Source organism: Ambystoma mexicanum, chromosome 9 (genome assembly GCF_040938575.1).
Source record: "Ambystoma mexicanum isolate Mex_15411 chromosome 9, UKY_AmexF1_1, whole genome shotgun sequence".
NCBI lineage: Eukaryota > Metazoa > Chordata > Amphibia > Caudata > Ambystomatidae > Ambystoma > Ambystoma mexicanum.
Genome location: NC_090931.1, coordinates 887131786 through 887145289, shown reverse-complemented (window position 1 = coordinate 887145289; position 13504 = coordinate 887131786).

Genomic DNA, 13504 nt, shown 5'->3' with positions numbered 1-13504 from the left:
TCTTAATTTGGCCAACACTGGGAACTGTTTGTGTTCCAGTTGTGGGTATGTTTGGCCCAAGTATTCTATGAAAAGAAGATAAAATACTGCAGGGGATCGGGCTCTGAATCGTCTGGGTCTTCGTATATAATGCACAAACTGATTAGAAAATCATTTGGGGTGATAAATGGGAGGTAACATTGGAACACCAATCTAGACAAGCCTCACTTCATTCACGTAGACCTGCGTGTGTGGAAAGAAAAATAACAAACAGTGTTTCAGTCATCGAGGTGTACTGGAATTTCGGCTGCGGCTGCTCTTTGGGATCGTCAAACCATGGGGTGTCCTTGTCTCCCTAACTCTGTAATGTTTGCTCGCCCTTGTAGCTCCTCAAGGTCTTGAACATTGGCTCTGTCGGTCACTGCAATTATGTTGCCAGGTGAGGCCACTGCTTTGTAGGGCTTGACATCCTGGAGATGATTCCAAACTGTTTTCCCTGCAAGTCTTACTGCCTTGTCGGCTGCTGCTTAAACCACATAGGGACCAGAGGACCTAGGTGCATTCCAGCACCTTACATAATTCCGGAGGAGCACTATGTCCCCCACCTTCACTAAATGTTTTGGTTCGTTCTCAGATTCTGTATCAACACAATCAGTCTCTTTGCTGTCTTCAGGCCTGCCCGGGGTCCGCTGTATCTGGCAAGAGATAAAAGAAGCGATAGCAACCAATGAAGTAATATACTCGAACATTTACTGTCCTAACACTTCTGCACTGTTCTTACAATCTTTCAATGCTCTTGTGGGAGGAGCCAGGGGGAGATGCATGCGCCGTCCTGTCACCACCTTGTGGGGCGTTAAATGGTGGTCGGACCCTGGCTTGGTGCGTAATTCAAATAGGGCCAGAGGCAAACAGTGAAGCCAGTTTTTCTTGGTGCTGTGCTGAGTTTTGGCAATGCACTCTTTTAGGAGTCCATTCAGGCATTCACACATCCCATTTGTTTGCTGGTGGTATGCCTATGCAAATTTGTGTTTGATGCCTAGCAGGGTTGCGATGTGCTGAAACAGTTAATTGGTGAAGTGAGGGCCATTGTCAGACCTCAGGACCTCACACACGCCCCACTTGGGAATACCTCTCTGACCAGAAATGTTTCTGCCCTGAGGGCATCTGTGTGGGAACATGGCCCAGCCTCTATCCATCTGGAGAATGGGCAAACAACCACTATCATTTAGCAGTAACCTTGGCAAACTTGGAACATGTCCACGTAGTCCATGTGGAGATGCAGACATGGACCTACAGGTCTTGGTATGGCTCCTCTCACAACTCTCAAGGTATGTCCTGCTGTAAACTGTTGGAATGTCAAGCACCTGCTAGTAAAATCAGCTGCATGTTCATTCAACTTCAGACAAAACCACATTTCTCCAATGTGTGTAGCAATGACCTCTTTCCCTGTGTGTGTTGGGTAATGCAATTGGGCTAGTGCAGCTTTCAATAACACCAATGGCATGACCACTTTGCCTGTGTTGTTCTGCCACTGTAAGGCATCTGTTGGAGACATGGAGCATCCTCTTTTTACCCATAGCTCCTTCTCCTCCTGTGGTGCAGCTCTCTGCAGCTGCATAATCTGTGCTTCAGGTAGCGCATTGTAACCTCCCCTCATTACCATGTTCCTCACTCTTCCCAGGGCCTTTGGGCTCTCTTCCACATCCCACAACTTCCCAAAATATGCTGCACACTTTGTCTCATAATCAGCTGCTTCATTTCCCCTTGAGATAGGGTCTTCCCCTTTTGTTTGTGCCTGGCACTTCACTAGTGCTACCTCCTTTGGATATGTAATCACTTCAATCCGTTTGCCCAGTAGTAGTGCATGCTGCACTGGGGTCCCGTATGCTCTTCCGAACCCTCTCCTGAGCCATTGTGATAATCCTGAATGTACTGTTGATGTGATGTAAGTGGAATCAGAATATATTGTCACATACTTTTCTACACTGTGTTGTAGTGCTAGTATGAGAGCCACTGGCTCTGCTGCTTGTGCTGAATAATAGGATGGCAGCTGTGCACTCACTACTACCTCACTTGTCCCATCCTCCTTCAGTCTTTCCACTGCAGTCCCAGTCCATCTGATCATATCAGTTTGATCAATTGTCGATGAACATCAATGTACAGCATGTCTCCCCATTCTAGTGCATCTTCCTCCACCTTGCGTGTCTCGCTGAACATCTCTATGTTCTTTGTACAGTCATGTGCATACTCTCCTGCTTTGAGAGGATCTGCCAAAAATAGTGCTGGGTTTTCCGTCCTGCATCTCACTATCTTCAATCCTACATTTGATAGTATCACTTCATACCCTGATGCTCTCTGTGTAGTCAGTGTGCTCTTTGGCTTCTGCAGTATCGCAAACAGGGCGTGCTCCACGTAAAGGGTAGTGGGGCACCCCATTGCCACAGCTGCTGATCTTTCCACTGCGACGGCTGCTGCAGCCAATGATTGTTTGCACGGTTAATGTCCTCTCATCACTGGGTTGAGTTGTCCACTGTAGTAAGCAATTGATTTTTGGTCCATGCTTTTCTTCTGTGTCAGTACCGCCTTCATCACTACACCGTTGGTGTGCGAAAACAGGAAAAACTCCCTTTCATAGTCTGGGGTCCCTAACACTGGAGCTGTACTTATGGCTTCCTTCAGTTCCTCAAAAGCCTCAGTCATGTCAGTGGTCCATGTCAGTGTCTTTGTCCCTCTTTGTGCTTCCTTCAGTGTGCTCAATTATGGCCTTGTGTATGTGCTGTAGTCGAAGACCCATGCTCTGCAATAGTTGCATAACCCCAGGAACTGTTGCATTTCCTCACTGTCTTAGGCTGGGGTGTGTTGCAGATTGTCTCTGCTCTCTTTGGTGCAGTCTGTCGACGGTCCTTGGATATCGTTTGACCAATGTACAGGACCTTCTTCTGACGGTACTGGAGTTTGGCCTTGTCCACCTTGTGCCACTTGTCAGCTAACACTGTCAGCATGTGTACTGAGTCTTCCCTGCACTGGTCTTCTGTCTTGCTACAAATCAAAATATCATCTACATACTGCAAAACCGTGCTCTCTGTCTGTATGTTGCTTAGATCCATCTGGATCACGCTGTAAAAGATAGGGACTCACGGTACCCCTGTGGCAAACGAGTATGTTTCCACTTATGATTTCGATACATAAAGCTGGTTAAATATTGTGAGTCTGGGTGTAATGGTACTGAAAAGAAGGCATTCTTTAGATCAATTACTGTGAAACAGGTCTCTTCCGCCGGAATGGCACACAAAATTGTCGCTGGGTTTGCTGCCACTGGATGCTCTGCTTCGACAATGTGGTTAAGAGGTTTTAAATCCTGAATAAAATGCCATGACCCCTGTTGGCCTTGCGCACTGGGTACACTGCTTTGTTGCATGGAGATTCTGATGGTACAAGAATGCCTCTTTCAATGAGGGCATTAATTGTCTCATCAATACCCTTGTCTGCTTCCTTAGTTAAAGGATACTGCTTTACTCTTAGCAAAATTGCTCCTAGTTTCAGTTTAATCTTCACTCCCCTATGCTCTTTATGCACCCCACGTCATAAGGACTTGTGGTCCATGAGCTGTCTGGTACCTTGGCCATGTCCTCTTCCCAGAATGAGGGTGGCGCTTCTAGCGCCATTGCCATTCTCTGTGGTACGTCTCTTTAATGGATCTGTAACCAAAATGTTACACTCATCTCAAACACCATCTCCAATCACTGTCATCAATCTGCACCCTTCTGCTACTGCAATAATTGCTCTTCAAGCCCTCCCAGTGTGGTCGGTTGCATGTACTGCAATCCAGTCCTCTCGTGCCAACACTGCCTCAATCTGTATGGACACCATGGTCCCTTCTGGCTCATCCAATGGTTTTTCTGGCTTAAATAAATATTTGTTTGGTACTCACCACACATTTCCTGCGATGCCTGGCATCCATGCAATTGTAATGTCTGTCCCATATTGAAACATCTCTGGATCCACTGGCACCCGCCTCTGTACTGTGCGTCGACAATATGCCTGGACAATCTGTTTTACGTTCAACATTTGTATACCCTGTGTGGAGAACACTATGCCCTGGTCGGTGAATGAAATAGTCATGTTTACTCTGCTCATGATGTCTCATCCCAAATATTTACAGGTGTCTGTCGAGAGTAAAGGTAGTTATAAGTCGTGATCTCCTATAGATAGGGAGAGGTTATCAGTAAAAGGAACCACGTCTCGAGCCCCAGAGAATCCTTGAGTGTTCATGGCATCGCCTGACAACGCAAATGTCCCATCCCTAATGCATGACCTAGTTGCCCCAATGTCAATGAGAAAGGAAAATGTTTTCTCACCTATCGCCACCCCTATGCGAGGTTCCTCTGCAGGGTTGGGTGTGATCGACAGCATGGGACACATAAATTTAATCTGTGGGCTGTCCTATTGGGGGTACATAAATAACCAATTTCCTGTAAAGGGGTTGTTCCATACCATGGTGACCCCTCCCAGTTACCGAACCGGTTCTGTCGCCACTGCATCCATGCTGTCTGCTGTGTCATTGTTCTGCATTTGTGCTAGCTGCTGTATGTTCCCGCTAATCTATGGTGTTTGTAAATACTGTGGTAGTGGTGCTGCCATCTGTGGTACGTGGTACAAGGGCAGATACAAGGCACATATCAGCAAATGCCACACGCACCATCACACCTGTTCCTGTGCTGGTGCGTGTGATGGTGCGTGTGGCATTTGCTGATATGTGCCTTGTATCTGCCCTTGTGGCTGTTGGTCTGGTGTATAATAATCTTCTTGCCCCCCTTGATAGTTCTGCTGTCCCTGCCCTCCTTAATTCTGTTGGGTCCCTCTGTATCGACAAGCTCGTTAAATGTGTCCTATCTGTCTTCAGGTCCAGCACTGTGGTGGCTCCCTCTCTTGTCCTGGAAAACTCCCTTTGAAGTCCCCTGTGTTCGATGGCATCTGCTGCCCGTATCCCCGAAATCCCCCTTGGTTGTGATGTATTTGTGGCCTGAAGCCCCGCCCCCTTTGAAAACCTCCCCTTCCTCTGAATCCCTGTTGTGGTCCACCTGGTCTCATGTATCCTCCTTCCATGGGCGGTGCATACTGCTGTTGCCGTTGGTGCTGCTGCTGTGTCTGTGGAGTGGGGCTCGTTATGACCGCCCCCTCCATTGCATACGTTGATAGTTTCTTCTGTACTAACTTGGCCTCATCTGCCTTCCTTTCTTCTGCCTTTTGCTTGACCTTTTCCTGTGACAATCTACAATGGTGCTCGACTGTGAGCTGTATTTCTGGCCATCCCTTCGCTTCCATCTCCACCAATTTCTTCAAACTATTTTTTACCGGCACTGGTAGTCCGTGAATCAAAATGTGATAACATATGGCTATGGTTTTGTGGCAAGTCTCTCTGGATTTGAGGCACCAAAGCTCTTGAATCTCCTGAATGTACTGAACAGGGTCTTCGTCTTCCCTCATTTTGCGTGACGTAATCACCCCAATGTCTGACGTGTCTGGGTACTGTGTTCGTAAAGCTTGCAATAATGCGGCCCTGCGGTTTTTAAATGGTGCCCCGTCATGAGCCTTGTTCTGTGTCGTCACCCTGTGAACCCCACCCTCATCAGCTGCATCTCCTAATATTGACACTAATATTCCTTTTACGTCACTCACTGCTAATCTGTGACCCACTGTCAGTTTTTCCATCTCATAAATCCTTTTTCCAGCTCCTGTGCTTAGTGATGGTAACCTACATTTCACATTCTCCTTGTCTCTGTGCTTCGTAGGCACATACTGAGGTCTCGTCCCTACCCTTTCCAATAAAGGCATCTGTGAATGTGCCACCCTTTCTTCTGGTGTCCTCCAGTATAGTCTGATCTGTCGAGGCCCTCTCTCGTCCTCAATGTCTGCGAATATATATCTGCCATTTTTAATGCGGGTATTTGACTGCTCTCGTCATAAGCCCTACACAATCGTCCTCTCGAATGTGCTAGTGCTGTCTCCTCCGTTCTGCGTGCTGGGAGATCTCTTAGTCTATTGACATATGTGTTATGTGTGGTGCATCTGTCGTTCGCCTCCTGCGCTCACTCTTCTAAATCAGCCCTGCCTTCCCCTGGTCTGTCCTCCTACACTCCCATGACGCCCACTTGTCCATCCCATTGTATTGTGACTGGTGCTGTTCCCCCCTCTTGTCCCAGCTGTGTTTTTCGTCATTGTCTGATCCTGTGTCCATGTTACAACAAAATTGTCAGCAAAGCTTAATCTCCTCGAAGTGAAGTCTGTGTTAGGTTTCATGCTAAGATCGATATCTACTAAATCATGTTTGCTGCCTCCTGCCCATGCCCCCAGGCCTGTCCCATTCCTTCCGGTTGCAATCGTGCCCTGTGAGTTAGTACTTTCTGGCTCTGCCTGTCTTTCCTCCTCATGTTTATTTCTTTCCCACTCCAGTGCCACCTGTGTCTTTACTGCCCTTATGGCCCACTCTTCCTCCTACCTGTGCACTCGTTCCCTTGCCAATCTATCCAACTGCACCTTCCTCTGTTTCCTTTCTGCTAACTTATGTATTTCTTGCTCTGCTGTTTCTCTCCGTCCCTCTGCCTTCTCTAGCTCCCTCTTCTTTTTCACCCTCATATCCCGCTCCTCTCTCTTCCATTCCTTCAGGTCTCTTTCTATCCTTTCTTCCCGTTCCCTTTTCAAATGCTCCCACTCTTCCTCCATTCTCCGTTCCCTATCTCCTCGCTCTAGTTTCTCCTCTCTCCTTCTTTCTCTGTCCTCGTGCTCTGATCTCACCTCCCTGTCCTTCTCTCTTTTGTCCTCTTCTTCCACTAGTTCTGCCCGGTCTGTCATGTCGATGTCCCTCTTCAGGTTCTGTATGGCCTCAGTCGCCCTTCTGCCTCCCCTTCTGTCTTCCCCTTTAGCTTCAACATTATCTGTGCTGCTATCCATTCGCTTGTGCTTATGTTCCCACATTCTTCCCTTGCGTGCTGCTCTGCCTCGCTGCTCGTCCCTGTGTCCCCAGTACACTGTCCTGTACCCTTCGGCTTATCCTCTTTAGTGTATGGTGGTGGCTCATATGTTGGATTTGAATACCCTTCTGCTGCCCTTAGTTCCCTCATTGGGTACATTCCCTGTTCCTTGTCTGTGTCATCAGATACTACACTTGGAGGGCCAGGGGGAGATGCGGAGGGATGCGTTTCTTCACCCTTAACCTCCTGCTGGCTTATCATCCATTGACGTCTTGCGGTCTTGTTGGGGAGAAGTTGGACCCCCAACGGGGCTTCTGGGGGTACCAGCTATGGGAGACCCCAACACCTCCCATTTTGCCCAAAGAAATGCAGCAGAGTCCCAAGCAGGCAACAACATTTTCCAAACTGCGTTTATTTCTGGGCAGCAAAAAAACACACATAGAGCTTCGTGCACAGCGAAAATCTAGGCACCGTCTCCCCCGGGGCTGGCTTGCAAGCCAGCTTTGGAACACACTGCAGGCTGACATCATATAATTGGACCAGCTCCCAGAAACCTATCTCATCCTGCGATTGGCTGCTAAATGATAGGTTACCTATGGAGCACTTATAGGAAGCCTGATCATTGGACATTAGGACTTTTGCGTCAGTGGGCTGGTTTAACTGTGCCACCCCCATTACCTAATTCTAAAATTGCTGTATTATGAACTTTTTCCCATCAGTTTTTGCTTGGACAGGCTTTTTGCCCCTGGGCTCACGGCATCCATTGGCCGGAGCTGAGCCATTCTTGTTACAATTATGTTTCAAATGATGTGTGGGTCTTTGCGAAAATGTCTTTCGTTCCCAGGGAAAAACACTGGGCCCTCAATGTTCTGCTCTTACTTACACATATTTGTGAGGAATTAAAAAAGCTTGTATGCCAGAGTTCACTGTCGTTCAAGGAAAGGAATCTTATCCTACTGTAAGACCTTGGCTGCTGCTGGGTTTGCGAGGAGCATTGCTGAAGTCAGCACGAATCCCACAGCGGCTGGTGTTCAATGAGACAAATGCACTTGGCTGTAATTTTCCTGAAACAAGGCTTTACACTGTGCCATTAGATCAGGTTAATTCATATAAGCATCTGCAAGCCTTTAAACAGGGATTCTTGTGTTTTGTAGATTCTGGTATTGCTGCATTGAGGCTAATATAGCATGTAGGTTGCAATGTTGGTGAAGTGGGTGTCTCTCAGCATATTTGTCACCCATGGGTGTACTGGATTCTGGTGCAAATGATGAGTGTGCTCCTTATTCTTCCTGCTGTTCTGTCTCTTTATCTGCCTGGGGTGAGGGGGCAGGAGTTTGATCTTGATTTTCCCTCTTCAGTCTCCCCCTCTCCCTCTTGAAACATGTGGCACAACTCGTATAGTGCCATGCGTTTGGTCAATTTCTTCCCCTTGTAAGCACCCTGTATGTGTGTCAATAGCGATTGCTGCACGTCCATAGATAAACTACCACAGCGTGCCATGGTTTGGTTAATTTACCTTCTGTACCTTTGGACCATTCAATGCTATATTTACAGATCTTCTCCTTATAAGGTGGCAGTCTCTTGCATAAATGCTGAAGTGCGGTAACTCCCCCACTGGTCCCTTGATACATTTCAATACCTCTTTTACCTGACCTCAAGTCGAGGCTTTCGATAATCCGCTGTTCAAGGATGAAAAGTCACAATACACTGATGATACGTTCCGATTTCTATGAGCCTCTCTGGCTCTGTATCTTATGAGGCATGCTCTGTGCACCGTCCCGCATTTACAATCGCTGCCTCCTTAAGCACACAAACACAACCCTGCACATGCGCCTTCTGTGCACTGCCACAGGTTCACCTCCTCTGCCAATCTCAAGTTCTCGACACAAGCTCCTCACCGTCAAAACTCTCTGTGTCCTATGCATCAACCTGAGGGTTACATCACCAAGCTAAATGTACAATATAGGTAAATGGAACATCATGCGCAAACAACAATAACCTGTTATTCCCACTCCCACACAAAACCCCCACAGCTGTCTTCCTGCTCTCCAGGCAGAATACACCAATATTATCTTGTGATCGAACTGCACCAGTTGCATCGCTTAACGTGTGAAATGCCTCTCTCCAGGAGACTTAACCAGTCAATTCACCTTCCGCAATCTAGGATAGCTCCAGCTAACCCTCACAGGAATACCATCATCTATGTCCCGAGCTAAACCGCCCAACCCACAGGAATTCTTTTGTCACAAAATTCTTGTCATCAGAGTCCTCTCGGCTACTAATTTAGGCTGTTCGCCAGAACATTTTCACCTCAAGAACTGAATTTGCCCTAAACAGAGAAAAGGACTTCTACCTCCGCTCCAGTCCCTACTCACTATGGCAGTGCTAGACAATACCATAACACAACCAGGCAATACTCTAACAATACTCGACAATACTAGACAATACCCCACAATAGCCAATACTCTCCCTCACACCCACAATTGCTGTCAGTCTGGGCTATACTTATGTTCTGTGTTGGACTGGCGCTGCTCGGCTGCCGGCTCCCTGTCAAGGCACATGCCTACCTGTCCTGGTCTGCCTGGACAACTCGCTGATCTCGGATGGGATGATTTCCAAAAAGGCTCCTGATTACCTTTAAACGGGCATGCGTATTCCCATCTCTCGAAATATGCGAGGCTCCCACAGCCTCTCAGGTTCAGCAGTGAAGGAGTCAGCTTTGTGCCCGGCTGGTGCAGCGAACCATCCTCTGCTAGCAACTTGTTGGGACAAACTCCCAGGTAGGTTTGGGGGCTAATAGGGGTTCGCGGACTCACGGAAGGTCCAACACCTTCCCCCAAAAGGAATGCAGACCCAGCCAGACAGCAAGTTCAAACTTATTACTGCCAACACCAACAGTGATAAGTACAAGGACTGGCCTGTGAGCCAGTCTCATTGTTCCCTGGCTCACAGGCCAGTTTTGACCTAGAATTACGTCAGAATGATGCTACAACGAGGGCTCTTCTTTGTCGTCTGGGATTGGACGCTCAGTAGTAGTCCACCTATAGTGGACACTACACATGTTAGTCTACTGGTTCTTGCATGTCAGGTGGGTGGCCTGGTCGATCCCCAATTATCTTACTTTATACAATGTTACAGTGTGAGGGTCTTGCCATTGGTTCTTGCCTGTTGCTAACCACCCCTAGGATACTGAGCTGTGGTTGGCTAGAGCTGACGTCCCCAGGCCTGGGACCCGAAATGATTTCCAGCTTTTGGTGTGCCTTCTCAAGGTAATAAGAACAATTATGTGTCTGAATTGTAACTTGTGTTTACCACCATAGTCTATGAGAGTGCCCGCTCACAATGTGCAACACTTGTCTCTCAATGTAACTTCTTTGTTGCAAGCTTCTATCTGGCGGCGTGAGATCGCTCCTCTTTCCCAGCGTTGGTTTCGATTCATTATTTGGGTCGGCCGGACCACGTGTTCAGAGACTGTGGTTTGGACTTCTGTAGCTCTGGATTTCTATGAATTATGAGGAATTATTCGTCTTCATTGCTTCTGGTGTTACTGCCATTCAGGGAATGGAATGTCACCCGTATCTGGTGGCCTTGGCAGCAGACCCTGTCTCGCATGTTTGTTCGTCGGTTCAGCCTGAATTCAACTCAGCACAGCTCTTGCTGAGGGTCTGTGGACGGCTGTAATTTACCTAAAACATACCATGGCTTCTACATGTTTGTGTTATTCAATATTTTCCATACATAAGTCACACTGTACTGTCAGGTCCCATAGGTGCTGCTTCAGTTCCATAAGATTAATTGCATATAAGCATCTGCAAGTGGTATTCAGGATCTCTTGCTTCTTGCGGTTTCCGTGTTTCTGCGTCTAAGCTAATGACAAAATAATTCAGTAATGACAGTATGTAAGTGTAGCTGTCCTCTAACTGTAGAACTTTGCATCTGTGTTCTTTGTGTAATCGAGTGCGTGTTTGTGTTTCACTGTGTGGATGGCACATGTGCTTCTTGTCAAACGCTGCTATGTCGTAGTGTCTCTAACGTCTGTACATGGTTTCTTGGCGCTTTAAATCTATATCATCAATTGAAGTCTCCTTAGTGGCGTTCTGAGGCTCTTTGTCCAATCTAGACAACGTCTGTACTGGTCCTTCTCTGTAGGGCTGGCTGAGTGCTTCCCTCTCGACATACCGGCCAATTATTGGAGCGCTCGGAATTGTTCCAAAATATTATGGACGATCACAGTATCTTCTGTTCTTCCTCTGCATCATATACTTCATAGGAGGGGGATGTGGGTGGTTTTGCCCATTCCTCTTCAACACAGAGAACATAACCACAATTACAAAGACATACAAAAGGTCATATTTGAATCATTTTATTGTTTCTCGTGATAATATTATGCCATTGAATCCATTTAAGTCAGGCTTGCTTCCCAAACTGTAGTACGTGAGCATTGTACCCAGTATGTGAGGCTCTTCAGTATTGTCAAACATGGGGCTGTCTGCAATGCCTCACCTGTAAATCCTAATTCTATAAGATATGTGGGACACCTGGACCATCTGAGTCAGTAGAAAAAGGCTGGTGATGGAGTCCAAGGCTTGTAAAATCCGTTCAGCCTAAGGAATGCATCTAATAGTTGAGCCGCAGGGGATCTATGGGACCAGGAGTGGCCTGTAGGATCCTGATGAATAGGTCTGATGACTAAGAAAACGGATGCCCACTGAGGGATAGCTGTGCTTTGAAAGGTCTCAGCAGGATGTGTGTGCCCGGAGGGAGAGCTCTGTTGTCTGAGGCCCGAGCCTGCAAAATCTGTCTGTCTCTAAATGGTACATTCTACCTATTGAGCCTGTATGATCTGTGTAATCTTAAACCCGCTGTGCTGTGAGCCGGGAGCTTGCAACAACTGTGTGCACTAGAGGACAGGCATCTGGGCGGTATACATGCTTTTCACCGCCGTATTTTTCATCGCGTGTTTTTTCATCGCCGTTTTTATTTCGAGAAAAAACTCTTTTTTTTTTTTTGGGGGGTTTAAAAATTAAATATATGGTTGTGGGTGTAAGGGCATAAAAAAACTAAAAAGGGAAGGCTTGGGGGGGAGGGGTAACACCCCCCCCCAAAAAAAAAGCGATGAGTTTGTCGGAAAAAAAACGGCGATGAAAAAACCTGCGATGAAAAATACTGTGGCGAAATAACGTAGAACCATCTGGGCGTCGGTGCTCGAACTTATAGAATCCAAGTACACGAGAACCCAGGGAAACTCTGCTGTCTGACGCCCGACCATCTATAAGATGTATCCGCAATGCAGGGTACATTCTACACCCTATATAATGAGCCTCTATGATCTGCGTAATCTTAAACCAGCTGCACTGCGAGTTAGGAGCCTGCAAACCCGGTGCCCTTCAATGGATAAGTAAGCTCTCAGCAAGATCGGACTGGGGCATAAAAGGGGCTTGGGCACCAATGAAAAAGTGACCTAGATACACAAATGGCAATTCATTCATTTTGTGAACCAAGGGGCTTGAGTAGTACTCCAGGGGGCGTTGGGAGATGGGGAGGGGTGGGAAGGGTGAATGTGTTGCAGATTGTGCATTTGAAAGAATATTTCTTTAGTAACACCTGCCAGACCTAGAAGCTGCACAGTAAAGTAACTCATCAGACTGGCACACTTTGTCCAAAAAATCTGGCCCACACTATCATGGTTGGCCCTCACTTGGGGCATTGCCCTCTTGGCTAGCACATGCTTGCTCTCAGCAATGGTTTGAAATCATTTGATCCGTTTAACCCGGCGGATAGTATCATCGATCTGAGGTAGAGGTCTAGAAAATTTGTGGAACCTGAGGGGTAGCTTTCTGTAAATGCCCCAGCCAGGAAGATTTATGTATGTATTTATTTATTTTAACATTTGTAGAGCAAACAAAACCCACAGGCGTCAAGGCGTTGGTTGCATGGGGGTGGGATAGGGAGGGTAAGCAGCAGGAGGATTGGCACGTGAAAATGCTGCTGTCTAAACCGCGACCCTGCAAGATCGATCTGCAATACAGTCTACATTATGTGCATGTAAATTTGCGAAACCTTGAGGTAGCTTTGCTGTGATGCAGGGATATGCACCATCTGTGCACCATCTGTGCACCCCCAATGGGTTAGCTCTGTAGGTCGTGGCCTGATCTTGTAACAGCTGAAAGCTAGCTCTGCTGTCTGCCGTCTGAATGATTCACCTGCAAAGCACAACCTCTAAAATGTGCATGCTGCATAATGAAAGTGTGAGATCGGTATAACACCAGGGCTAGTTCTGCTCTTGGGGTGTAATGTAAAGACTCAGTGTTTGGGCTCCACTATCTCGAACAGTTTGAACAGAGGCCCACTGTGCAATCAATTCAGAAAGAAACCCACAGCTGAATGAACGCAACACAAACACCCAGCACACAGTACTAATGGAAAATATAGTCATCTCACAACTGGAAAGATATTTCCATCTCACAATTCTTTGGTAAAAAAGCCTTGCCTAGGGGCACAACGAAACCTACATTTCAGAAGGGGGGCTAAATTGTGACGTGAGGTGCCACTTC